The sequence below is a fragment of the Canis aureus genome, chromosome 25, assembly GCF_053574225.1.
Source record: "Canis aureus isolate CA01 chromosome 25, VMU_Caureus_v.1.0, whole genome shotgun sequence".
NCBI classification, from domain to species: Eukaryota; Metazoa; Chordata; class Mammalia; order Carnivora; family Canidae; genus Canis; species Canis aureus.
The window spans coordinates 27,778,493-27,791,574 of NC_135635.1; the positions used below are offsets into that span (position 1 = coordinate 27,778,493).

The window sequence follows — 13,082 nt, forward strand, 5'->3', positions numbered from 1 at the left end:
TTTAAAAAATATGCCTCAGATTTTCAGTCTGTAGAATGGGGAAACTATATCAGATTGGACTCTTTCAAAAGGCCTCCTCAGAAGTATTACACTAATAATGGGCTGTGATACTTAGGCATAAGTCACCATTATCACATTTTTGAGGGCAGTGCTTTGATGTGCTTCATTAGATTTTTGCATGGTCAACTCTGAAGGGAGAGACAGAAAAGTCACATTCAGTCACATTCAAGGCAGCACACCAGAGGAAAATAAGAAAAATGAGGTAACACCAAGTGTAAAGTAAACCAGGCAAAGGGCCAAGAATTTTTATGCAAGGGAAGACCAGAGACAATCAGCTCTCCCAAACCTACAGCTCCCAGCTCCTTTCAAATGGCAAGAGACAAAGAACACTCTTCTTAGGCAATTCTTAAAAGTCGAAGCCAAACGAGCCACCTCACCTCCACTGCTGTCATAGGACATCCCCTCAGAGGTCACTGAGGCCCTCAGATTAGTGGCTCTACTGACGTCATTCCAGTCACATGGTGAGATGTTCACAGCGTGTGGACATTTCCACTCTGTTCTACATTAATTTTGCGTTGGGGTTACTCTCTCAAGCAAAATGAAAGTGGAAGAATGAAATGTTCAAGTCATTTGATCACAGTTGGGTGGTACAGACTTTGTGCTTTCACTCAAAGTTCCCAGAACTGGGAGGGTACTCTCTCCTCTCTCATTTCAAGTACTTTTGGTCTTTCAAAATGAAAAAAAAAGTAAGCTTTATATCATAACAGCTAGAAATTAGCTGATGCTTTGGCACACTCTGAGACTGTCTTCTGACAATATTGCACAACTGCCTCTACCCCGCAGCTCTTGCTCCATTTTAGAAGGCCTGGAACCAACACTGTGTTCCTTGATCTATCACTTAATGCTTTAGAAACAAAGTGCTCTACTTTATGAACCAGTACTTCATGAACCAATTGACAAACTCAGTTGCATTATCTACTGGAACATTTTATTGATTTCATGGCACTTCACTTGAAAACCAATTTGTGGGGATTTAGGTCACACTTTGATAATTCAGCCTCTGAAAGCCTAACCTCTTTTTATTCACTGGTCATATCTGAACACCCAAGAGTATAACAAAGAGTCACATGATTCCATATCACAAGCTGGAAATGTGATTAATTGCTGTAAAATCGAAATTTTGCTACTGCCCTTCAAAGTTATCTGATTAGCATGAAATGGTACCACAAACAGGATCAGGAGAATAGATGCTATTTATGTATACATTTGTATTTCTTTTTAACATTATTGTGAAAAGATAGCCTATCCCTGCTTATGACATTAAATACTGAGCAGTTTCCTAATCCAAGAATTGAGAACTTTTGATTCCTGATACATAACAGTTGTTATTTACTGTAGTGGTCAATAGGTACATTTTTAAAAGAAAATTTGGCTTTGTTCTTTGCCTGGTTGTTTGGAGGTTTGCCCATATGCTAATCGTTTGCTGCCAGTCTGATGCTTGCTCATTTTTGCTGAATGATTCAGACTCAAACAAACAGGTTTCTTCTCTCTCAACCATCTCTCACCCAGTCTGTCTTAAGCTCATTAATTCTGTGGCCCAGTGACCTTTGAACAGATCAATCTTTCCTTGAGAGTCATCTAGTTACCATATTTAAAAGCTATATTATATATTTTGGGTCAATATAAACTTTTCTAAAAAGTGCTCGTGAACTGTTTTCCCACTAGAATTCCCAAAAGGGCAGTGATTTTCTACACATCACAGAGAGACACAAGAAGCTAGGGATATTTTCCTCTGCTGGTTCCAGAGTAAAGGGCCGAAGACCTCAGGGTTTCTTCTGTCTCCCTGTGATCACACACATCACTGATGGCCTGAGGCACTCATACATTTCAGGGAGCTCTCCAGCCTTCTCTTGAACTAATTCCCTCCAGAGCCTCTGTTCAAGTGTGACTCATCACTTTACAAAGCCACTGCCTCCCTGTACTCCTCCTGCCAAATGTGGAGGGCATGTCTTTCCCATTGGATTCCTGCCACTGCTTTCATACATTTGACGTAATCTTCTTTTCCATTGTTTTTGTGCATCAGATTGTACAAAACTGTAGACAACCCCCCCCACCAACACACACACACACACACACACACACACACACACACAACGGAGAAAATCTAAAAACCTGCAAAAATGACTCTGTTTGAGGCTTTCAGTTATCCTGGGGTATTCTTTGGCTGTGAAAATCTCCACCAGTTTGAACAGGGAGTTTTAATTTTGTTCTGTTTGTGTGTTTTTGGTGGGAAAGTGGGGTACTGGAAGGCTTCATATGATTGAGGAAAGTCAGAGAGATTAGAGGAGACATAAAAATATAATTAGACGTGAAAAAGTTAAAACAATTTTTAAATAGATAAAGAACACTTGTAGTCAAATTGATCATCCGAGCAGACGCTCGATCTTACTAGAGATTTCATGGCAACAGAAATATTCATCACATCCTGCCTCTGCCTGGACTTTCCTCCATTAATTATCCCCTCTCTTCTCAGTACTGTCAACCTTTTCCTTTCCACTGGCCTCATTTTTGTAGGCTAGAAACACACTCAAGTCTCTCCCCTCTTGGGAATAAATACTTCCTTAACGGTCTCCATTCTAGCTACTGCACCTTCTCCTTTAAGATTTTTCTTTTTCCTTTTAGTTTAGCTTCTAGAACAAGCAATCTACATGAACCGTCTCATAAAATTTAGTTCTTTCCCTTATTGATTACAAGCCTTCTATCCCTGCATTACTGCTATGCAAAAATGAGTCTCTATGTTACTAATTCCAACTTTATTAGTATTCTTGGATATAAGGGACTGACAGTTTATTTCAATCTGGGCCAAGCCAAAAGGGCAGTTATTTTTATTATTGTGGTTATTGTTTTTTAGCTCTTTTACCAAAAAAGTACATAGCTGGAGCTAACTTTAGGTACACTGACCTAGGACTTACTGTCACTTTCCCACTCTGCCTCCTATTTTAGCTTTATTTCTTGGCCATGCTTCATGGTGGCAAACGGTGACAAGATTTACCTCTAGATTTACCTTCCCAGGGCTCCAAATGGGGCAGAGAAAGTTTGTTTGACCAGATCTCCATGTAACTCCCAGGGTTAACTTGGTCAGCATGAGTCACATCCCAACTGTTAAGCAAAGCAGTCCAAGGACTATGACATTCTGACTGGTTAAGGCCTGTGGCATGTGCATTCTTTGGAATCAAGCAGGGCCTTGAATTTCAGCTCTCATAGTTTTTAGTCATAGTAACAATATGGCTACACCTACCATATCATATACTTTGCAGCGAATATCAGTTCTTTGTAATGTCCACGTGACCTACATGTTAAACATTATGAAGATGATAGACGTCTGAACAACTTAATTGGTCCAACTCTAAAACTTAATAAAAAGAATTTGAGGTCTACACTCAAGTTTGTTCAGTTTAAAAATTGTGCTTTTCCCAGAGCACCATGCCAAAATACTATACTAGGAGCACTCATCACAGAGCCAGGACATGCTAACTAATGATAGTTACTTTTCTTTTCTCTGTCCATGCAATTCCAATCATGTCATAATTCTTGGATATTTCATCTTGAAGACCCCTCCTTAGGCTGGCTCCTGTCTACTTTAAATGGTTTCATCTCTCACCATTTTCCCCAGGTTGTTCTGAACCGTTTATTCTTCCCTCGACATCCCAGGTCCCCCCTTACTTGTCTGAAATTTTGAATAGAAAATGCATTCTTTCCATCTGGCCCCGTTTCCCCACGGCAAATTATTCATTTTTCAAGTCTGACCTCGAGCATTTACTTTCTTCTGTGTTCCCCTGTGCTCATACATGCCTCCATTACGGAAACGAGCAGGGTGTAGTGGGTCCCATATGCTCTTCCCACTGTGCTGTGAAATCTCCAAGTCCAGTCCATGGATCAGGTCATGTTCTTTTCACATTCCCAGGGACACAGTGCAGGTACTATATAAATGTTTGTTGAATGAATAAATGTATATACAAAGAAATGAATATTTTTCCCCAAATGGCCCAAACTCTCTTTCCCAGCATAAACTTTGTTAGATACAAGCAATAACCAGACAAAGTGACAGAAAGAGAGAGAGAGACTGCTGAAAAAAACCCTGCCATACAGAGGAACTATAGAGAAAACCTTTTCTTATCTTTTATATAATTAAAGGATCACCAATACATAACCAATTATTATAAGGAAGTAGAGAATTTTGGCTGCTTGCCTCCTAAAACAATTCTCGATAAGCCCCTTGAATTACCTTCATTTTGTGCTCATTCCTCTACCTTTTTTGATGTTGTAACTGCTCTGGTCTCTAGATCTTTATCAGCCTGGACTGTGGAAAAAGTCTCTCCTCACCCCTTTCAATCTGCATAGGCCTCTCTGCAAACCACCTTCCATATGGCCGCACGATTCTATTAATAAAACAGAACAAAACAAGAAATCCTTCTATAGGTTTGTTTTCTGTAAACTCCAGACTGCATGCACCTATCATTTCAAGACTCTTACTTTTCTTGTGCTGCTGCTTTTATATGGAATCCTCTTCTCACTTTGTCTGCTTGGTGAGTACAAGCTCAATCATTGCAACCATCATTTTATCTATGAAGACTGGTCAGATCTCCCCACATATAACCAACTGCTTCTTTTCTTTTCCCTAGAGGTACATGCTTTTATCAAAAAGCCTACAGCACTTTATTTCTTGTATTTATTTATTTTTATCTTTCCCACTAGATGATAAGGCCCTTATTAGAAGGGACTGTGTCTTATTTATCTTGTTCCCTGGTACCTAGCCCAGTGCACAGAACATAAATATTTGATGGTTAGGATGAAAAGAAGGAAGAAAGAAAAGATAGAAATACAGAAAGAATGAAGTCTCCTTTCACTTTTGTTTTAGGCCTTTGAGATTTAAATCCCTAGAGAGAAAAATTTCTAATAGAATAAAGGAGAAAAGAGTTGTCTATATCAAAATTGCTTTTGCCAACAATAGCTTTTGTTGCAATACAGGGAAGTATATATATTCATGGATTCTTTGGTCTGGAGTTTTCACTTGTAAGACTTTAATTGTCCCAGGAATTGCCTTTTCTTCAGTTAGCTTAAAGACCTATTGATAATTGTTGGGGAATAAAATCCAAAAAGACTACATTCTTATCTCTGTGCCAAAATAAATAAATATGAATAGGTAGATTATCTCTGTTAACTATATATTTCTTCCCCCAATAAATTGACTTGATTCTTAATGAGAAAAAAATTGAAACATAAAAAATATTTTCTGTCTTAAAGTCGATACTAATTATTTTACTATTGCTTCAACGTATATTTTGTTTCTTCATCTAGTAGACACTACTGAATTTTTTTTCTATAAAATCCTTTCTCTCTTAGCATCTGTAATGCTGCTTTCCTGGTTGATGAAAGACTGTCCAAGATTGTTGGGGGGGAAGCCGGCGAGGACTGACTCTATTCCTCTTGGCCTGAAGAATTTAATTTGGCTACTGATGCTAGGCTCAGAGTCTCTGGGAGCAGAAAGATGAAGGATGAGATCAATTCTTTTGGATATTTTCATAAGGAAGTAGAGCCCCCTATTCAGATACTGAAACCCTGAACACAAGTCACCCAGATATTTGGGGACTGAAAACCAGAGCACTGAACAGAAACTTATTCCCTCTATTATTATTATTATTATTATTATTATTATTATTATTATTATATGACAGATCATGGGGAAACCATATTAATTCACTGTTGTCTCACTTGAAAAATGGATTTAACACATATTCAATAAGTAGAGTGATGGTTTATTATATTATTTTTAATGTTTTAATATATTTTTAAAATATGATGCTCCTTAGAAGCAAATTTGTTAGTTTTATGTATTTGTATATATTTTTAAAAGGAAACCCTCTGAGACAAAGCATATTTATTGCATGTACCTAAACACACATATAAGTACATAAATTATTATTTATGGGCCTATAGTATTCATCAAAGCACATTCAAAAACTAAGTTTTTTGAATTGATTTTCAAAATGATCAAAAGATATGTGATATCTATATGATATACTATATACCTGTGTGTATGCATACACACAAATATCTACATATGCCCACATAATCTTAGGATAGTTTTAAAATATAGCACCCAAAATATATCAGTTATTATAATTATTTAAAATGTTGATTATGTATAAATGCTTAAAAATAGAAAATTAGAAATATTTATCTTGGAAGCATTCTAATCACTTCCAGTCACTTCCAGTTTGTCACTGCTCCATTCGAGTCAATTTTTGTTTATACTCTTAAAACTTAAAAAAAGAAAAAAAAAAAGAAAGAAATAGCTTTTTGGGGGTTCAAAATGCTAATATATATATTCAATTCAATTTTCTTAATTTCATTTTTAAAAAGGTTTTTATTCATATATTCATGAGAGACAGAGAGAGAAAGAAAGAAAGGCAGAGACATAGACAGAGGGAGAATCAGGCTCCACGCAGGGAGTCCGATGTGGGACTCGATCCCGGGATTCCAGGATCATGCCCTGAGCCGAAGGCAGACGCTCAACTGCTGAGCCATCCAGGCGACCCACAAATTTTCTTAATTTCAAAAGAAATGTTTCTCATTCACTAGTTTTCTCACCACTGAAACATTGGAAAAATATCATGAAATAATTTGTTAAACAGACTATTTGGTGTTCTGTAGACTGAAATGTCAGTGAAACTAAATTTAAACATTTTGAAGCCTTATTTATGTCAAACTGAGTTACCACTGAGGCTTTATGTGTTCTTATCTCTCAGATCTGTCTCCTCCAGCAAAACGAGCCCTTTGATTTAGCACTGATAGTTATATATGTAACTGTAAGATTTCTTTTAAAAGTGCTTCCATACACAGTTAATCTTAAAATTTATTTTTCAGGCAGTTTGTATCAAATACTGACAAAAGAGACTGCTTAACACTGGAAGCTCTTGACTTGAAACTCTGCTTAGTAACTTTGAGTACAAATAAGTAATTGTGTCTTCAATTTTGTACGCTCAAAGAAAAAGTACAGACAAGAAAGAATTATCTGTGAAATTAGCAATAGATTTCACATTGAAACATTGCTAGTTTCCTGTGAAAATCTACTTTTAAAATGAATGTAACAACAGCACACGAATCCACATATTAATATCAATACTCTCAGAAATGAATACCCACTGACAGGACACCTTCCCAATTTAGTTTTAAAGGAGCCATGGGGAACACTTTATAGGCTCACGAGTGAAGGCAACAGATAGGCCACTTTATTATTTTGGAGCAGGTATCACATATTCTGAAATTGCAGTGTTTTCCTGATTTCAGCAAAGACAAAGTATGCCCTATGTGTATCTCATGGTGACTTGGAGTAAAGCCAAAGTACACAGCTCTGGAGTTCTGAGGGTTAAATCATCATATACTATCAATCAGAACAACACATTGATTCAAGTCATTTGCCCTAAAAGCAACTTAGGAATAAACTCAAGTAAAGCTGGTTAGAACAAGTCCATCCCTGTTTTTAGGAAGCTAAAAATGTGGGAATTTAGTTTTTCAGAGACACTCTGAAGTATACATGTAAACAAAAGCAGTGTCTAATTATTAAAAATAAGTTTCTTTAATAATAGATCATTTAGGTTCCTTTGAGGTAGGTTTTCTGCCATATATTTAAAACACTTATTTCCAACTCGGTAAAAAAGCAACATAACAAATCATCCAAGTTAGTCAATTCTTAACTCCAAAATAAGCTGAATGCTGAAAACATCACTTAGAATTTTTAAAATACTTTATAAATTTGAATTTATATTTAAATAGAAGTCAGTCTTGCTCAGAAAGTCTGAGAAATCTTGGCTTAATAACTATTTTTTTAAGTTAGTTAATGGCGAGCAACTGGAACATACTACAAATGGCTGATGGTAATCAAATAAATGCACCTATTAAAAATCCATGTACCCATAGCTCTGAGGGATTTTGTTATTCATCAGTGAAAACCCTTGTAACAACTACATTTGATTCCCCACAATCATTCATGCTCAGAAACATCCAAACCAAAAGTTAATAAATATTTTCATCCTGTATTAAGCGATATTATAAAGGCCTGGGCATGATAATGAAGTGAGAAACATTTACTAGCATACCAGAGTGGTGTAAAAATAGTAATAACCTTTGACAACAAAAAGCTTAGTCAACTCATAGGGACAGTCGCTTTCTGCCCTAGAAATGAAATCAATATTACCTGGAAAATCAGAAGACTCTGCAACCTAAAATGGTATTTACCTTGAAACTTATAAAACAAAGCATTTCTGGTGAGAAGAATTGATCTTTTCAAATTGCATAATGGCATCATATTTGCAACTACAGGCACACTGAAATATTCAACTCTGCTTAATTGCTAACACTGTACTTCTGAAAGAGGCAAATGTTAGGAATATTTGTTAAAATCAGTTGAAATGTGTACTATTTAACTAGTTTAAACTAATTAGCCACTATCTTGTTTCTTTAGGAAAAAAACTGACATTGTAATAAAACTAGAAGTATGATACACATAGATGCCTTTAAAACCAGCTGCTAGTCCCCAGGACCATAATCATGGGCTTTGCCCTTTGATAAGTAACATGGTAATTCTTATGGGCTTTTTGTGTGATAACTTCTGGGAACCAGTGAGAAGAAAATTTTTACTTTATGCTGCTTGAACTGCAGAACAGATACAGAAATGCATTTCTGTGCACTGTTATATTGTGAATGAAATGCAAATAGAGCCCACTGGGCCTGAGTGCTACAGGCTTTCGACCACAAAGCCACTTATGTTTAGCTTTTGCGCCTTCTGGTGATTATACTTGAAACTAAGTACTGATATGATATTTAGAAATTTCGTTATATTTTCTAAAATAATGAATGCTTGTACTTGGAAAATTGCTTGAAGTCCTATTTCACAGTCCTTTAAAAAAAGAGGAAAAATCAAAGCCTATTTACTAGAATACAATCAAGGGTCCCATAATTCAAAGATAGTTATCCTACTTCTACACGTGCCTTTGTTGACAACTAGCAGTAAAGGTGAACTGAAGAAGTTGTTAAACACTTTAACTGCCAGATTCTTTAACTTTATCAATTATGTGATGTAAAGATAAATTAGAAATACACACACAGAGACACACATACACACACACACATATATAATGTGTATAATGCTGTGGGGATGCTGTGGGAATCAAGGATAAGAAAATGTGTATTCTATTTGGGCAAGGACATATTGACAGAAATAGTTTTAAAACAATAGAAACACCCCCCAAAAGATATATTTTCGAAGAAATTCAGAGAGAAGTTTAAGGTTTTGATATTGTGTGTCATCACCTTATTTTCTTTAATGGTATGTGGTACAGATAAATAACACAGAAGAGGGATTCCTGGATGGCTCAGCGGTTTAGTGCCTGCCTTTGGCCCAGGGCGCGATCCTGGAGACCCCTGATCGAATCCCACATCGGGCTCCCGGTGCATGAAGCCTGTTTCTCCCTCTGCCTGTGTCTCTGCCTCTCTCTCTCTCTCTCTCTCTCTCTCTGTGACTATCATAAATAAATAAAAATAAAAAAAAGACACAGAAGAATAAATGCCTGAATTCTGAAAATTAAAAAAAAAAATTGCTGAGTGAAGCTAAAGAAGCCCTAAATAATTAAAAAGATATACCTTATTCATGGGTCAGGAAGACTGACATTATTAACATGTCACTTCTTCTCAAATTGATCTATAATTTCATGCAATCATATCAAAATCATAACAGGATTTTCCTTTTGTTTTTTTATCTTTGGCTAGGACTTGGCAAACATTGAAAATTCACCTGGAAATATAAACAACATAAAATAGCCAAAAAGCTTCAGAAACAAAATTGGAAGGCTTACACTACCTGATTTCAAAACACATTATAAAGCTATAAATCTAAGGTAGTGTGGCCTTGGCCTCAAGATAGACAACTATATCAATGGAGTAGAATTAGCTGTTCAGAAATAGGCCCAAGCTTACATAAACAAATCATTTTTGACAAAGCTGCAAAGGCAATTCAATGCAGAAAGAATAGGCTTTCAGCAAAAGGTGCTCAAACATTTGGAAATTCACATGCAAGAAAATGCACTTAGATTCATATTTAGTACCATATAAGAAAAATACTCAAAATGGATCATAGATTTGAATGTAAATTTCTAAAACCATAAAACTTCTTGGAAAAAAAGAAAAAGAGAAGACCTTAACTACTTTGGGTTGTTAAAGATTTCTCAGGACACCAAAAGCATGATCCATATAAGAAAAAACTAATACCTTAGGCTCAAAATTAGAAACTTCTGTTCTTCAAAAGACACTTTTAGGATGATAAACAGACAAGCCACACTGGAAGAAAGTATTTGCAAAGAAAGAAGAAATAAGAAATGATACGGTAGGTGAATTGTGCACTCCCAAAATTTATGTCCTAATCTCTGGCCATGAAAAAGAAAAAAAGAAAAAGAAAAAAGAAAGAAAGAAGAAAGAAGAAAGAAGAAAGAAGAAAGAAAGAAGAAAGAAAGAAAGAAAGAAAGAAAGAAAGAAAGAAAGAAAGAAAGAAAGAAAGAAAGAAAGAAAGAAAAGAAAAGAACTTTGTAGATGTGAGGTAAATTAAGGATTTTGAGATGAGGGGATTACCCTGGAATATATGGGTGGACCCTTAATGCAATCACATGTTCTTTATAAGAGGAAGGCAGAGGAAGCCTTGACCATAGAAGATAAGGCAGCCATGTGAGGGAAGCAGAGTCAGAGAGAGATGTTATGCCACTGGCTTTGAAGATGGAGGAGGGGAAAAGACCGTGAGCCAAAGAATTCAAGAAGTTCAGCTCTAGATGCTGGAAAAGACAAGGAACAGGATTTTCTGATACCACCTTGATTTTAGCTGAGTAAAACTGATTTCTGGCACTTAGCTTCCATAACTGTCTGTGAATGCTCATAGCAACTTTATTTGTAATGGATAACAACTGGCAATGGCCCCAACATCCATAAAGAAGCAAATGAATAAACCAATGGTGGTATATCCATACAATGGAATGAAACTCAGAAATAAGAAAAAAGGAACTTGTGATACATAAGAAACATGGATAAATCTCAAAATAATAATTCTGGGTGAAAAAGGCCGGATCAAATAAAAGAGTGTACATACTGCAAGGTTCTATTTCTATAAAACTGTGTAAAATGAAAACTAATCACTAGTGACAAATAGCAAGTAAGTGGGTACTTGGGAAGATGATGGCATGGGAAGGACAGAAGGAAAGAATTCTTAACAGGCATGAACAAACTTTGGGGATGACAGATGGTTTTACAGATGTATACACATGTCAAAACTTACCAAACTGTACCCATAAGCAGTTCATTGTATATAAATGATACCCCATTCAAACTATTAGAAATAAATAAAGTGTATTTTGATGATCTATTTTCACTTCAGAAATGGATCTACATTTCAAAATCACAGACTGTTAATCTTGAAGACATTTGTTTTTGCAGGGTATGTGAGACCACCACAATATTTTAGATGCCTCAACTTGTTTACTCATTTGATTTGTAGTCAAATTTTATATTATTTATATATTATATCTCAGTAAACTCTTCTTCTACTATGAAATAATACCCATAGGTAACATCTATTAACAAGTCATGTTTAGTTTTCCAATTCAATAAAACTACCTCAAGGAGGAACAAATGTCTCAGTTCAATAAAAAAAGAAAATATGAGTTATATTATCTATAATTTGTCTAGAATATGAACAACTGGTAGAACTACAGTAAAGAAAACAGTAAAGATCTAAGGAAAATTCATATGAAATACAATTATGTAAAATATAATTATTGTGCATACAAAAATTAATAACCTAGTTTCTATTCCACTCTAAATTCTAGTATTTCATGCTTGCTTCTGGAGCACACATACTGAAACAGGAATAATACAGAGAAAATTAGCATGGCCCCTGTGCAAGTATGACACACAGGTTCATGAGCATTTCATATTTTTTTAATTTAAAATAAAAAAAATAAATTCTGGTATTTCTATGCTCTCTTCATCTTTTTTTTTTTTTAAGATTTTATTTATTTATTTGAGAGAGAGTCAGCATGAGCGGGTTGGGAGGGGCAGAGGGAGAAGCAGACAACAGGATCATGACCTGTGCTAAAGGCAGACACTTAACCAGCTGATCCACCCAGGTACCCCACTCTCTTCATCTTTTGAGTTATTTATAACTCAAATATTTATAAAACACATTTATAAAACAATTTATAAAATACATTTATGGAGTACCAACTTACATTTAAACACAATGTTTAGCTTCTAAGTACTTACAGAGAAATAAGAAAGTCCGTGCCCTAAAGAAGCTGACAGGTTAGGAGGAGAGCTCAATAATTTAAGAAAAAAGATAAAAAAGAAACTAGACCATAAATTAATGCTATGATGTCTACATAAAAGGACTCGCTGAAGATAAGGGAATCATGGAATGAACAGTAAAAATGAGAATCATGATTAAGGCATACTCCCTGGCTTAACTTAAACAAAACTGAATTTTCTTGATTATATTATATAGGAGTAAAATAAAATATTAAAAGGCCGACTTCTTTATTTCCTCCTTCTATCTTTCAGTTTTATATGTAAGGAATGTTTTGTCTACTATAGATAGAATCTGGATGCCTGATTGATGCAGCCAACTCATGGCTGCCCATTGTCATGAAAAGCTGCTGGGTTATAAACCAAATCTACACAGTTCATAAATATTCTTTTCTAACAAATACAGAGCATGCATTTCAAGCTTTTAAGCCATTCATGCAGATCCACTTTTTTTTTTTTAGATCCACTTTTCAAACAGCAAACTCAATAGCAATGTTTACTACACCATGAAAATAAGAGAAAACAAAACCATTCTCATTTTGTATTTCCTTTGTCAAAATATTTCACCAAACACAATTCTAACCATAACTTCAAAACTATTTATAATTTGCAAACCTACTACTGAATTACAGAAATCATTACCAAATTTCCTGCCAAGAATTTAAAAGTCTTTAAGGCAC

The 13,082-nt window shown here is 35.4% G+C and overlaps 1 non-coding gene across 1 annotated transcript; it reads left to right on the forward strand.

Annotated features, from left to right (window-relative positions):
- The first annotated feature begins 11,937 nt into the window (after positions 1–11,937).
- LOC144297774 (U6 spliceosomal RNA) lies at positions 11,938–12,040 on the forward strand. The gene has a single exon (XR_013364641.1). It is a non-coding gene; the product is annotated as a U6 spliceosomal RNA (small nuclear RNA).
- The last annotated feature ends 1,042 nt before the right edge of the window (positions 12,041–13,082 follow it).